The sequence below is a fragment of the Chinchilla lanigera genome, unplaced genomic scaffold (assembly GCF_000276665.1).
Source record: "Chinchilla lanigera isolate Chin_1 unplaced genomic scaffold, ChiLan1.0 scaffold00111, whole genome shotgun sequence".
Lineage (NCBI taxonomy): Eukaryota > Metazoa > Chordata > Mammalia > Rodentia > Chinchillidae > Chinchilla > Chinchilla lanigera.
Window position 1 is genome coordinate 1,973,169 of NW_004955512.1, and position 1,132 is coordinate 1,974,300.

A 1,132-nucleotide genomic window follows, 5' to 3' on the forward strand; every position below is an offset into this window, starting at 1 on the left:
TGGCATGAGGTCTTCTCTAAATTTCTTGTAGACTTCAGCTGTGAATCTGTTAGAACCTAGACTTTTCTTTGTTGGTAGGTTTTAATTACTCTTGTCAATTTCATTGACAGATGTTGGTTTATTTAAGATTTTTATATCTTCTTTATTCGAGTTAGGTAATTCATATATATTTAGGAATCTGTCCATTTCTTCTGTTTTCTTATTAGAACACAGGTTCTACAAGTAAGTATTGATGGTTTTCTGGATTTCTGCATTATGTGTTGTTATTTCACCCTTTCCATTCCTAATTGCATGGATTTGGGTCTTTCCTTTCCTTTTCTTGATAAGACTGGCTAAGGGTTTGTTGATTTTATTTAATCTTTCAAACAACTAACTCTTCAATTCATTGATTCTTTGTACTATTTTCTTAGTCTGCACTGCATTAATTTCTGCCCTAATCTTTATAATTTCTTCACTTGTATGAGCTTTCAAATTGACTTGCTTTTCTTTTTCTAGAAGCTTGGGGTTCAACATTGGGTTGTTTATTTGAGCTTACTCTCTTTTTCTGATATTGATATTCACTCACATAAATTTCCCTCATAAGACTGCTTTCATTGTGTCCCATAAGTTCTAGTATGTTTTATTGACATTATTGTTTAATTGTAGAAACTGTCTAATTTCTTCTTTAATTTTATCTGTGACCCATTCATTGCTCAGGAGGGTGTTATTTAATTTCCAAGTGTTTATGAAGTTTTTGTGGCTTCTTTTGCAATTGATTTCCAGTTTTATTGAACTATGGTCTGATAATATGCATGGGATAATTTCAATTCCTTTGCATTTACTTAAACATATTTGGTGAGCTTTTATGTGGTCTATTTTGGAGAACATCCCATGTGCAACTGAGATGAATGTGAAATCTGATGTTGTAGGGTGGAACACACTATAGTCATCTACTAAGTCCCTTTGTTCAAAAGTTTGGTTCAGTTCTGGTATTTCATTGTTGATTTTTTATCTAGTTGATCTGTCTGTTAATGACAGTGGGGTATTGAGATCCTCCATTATAATTATATTAGTGCTTATTTGATTTTTTATGTCCATTAGTAATTGTTTTATATATTTGGGTGCACAGGTATTTTGTGCATATATAGTTTTG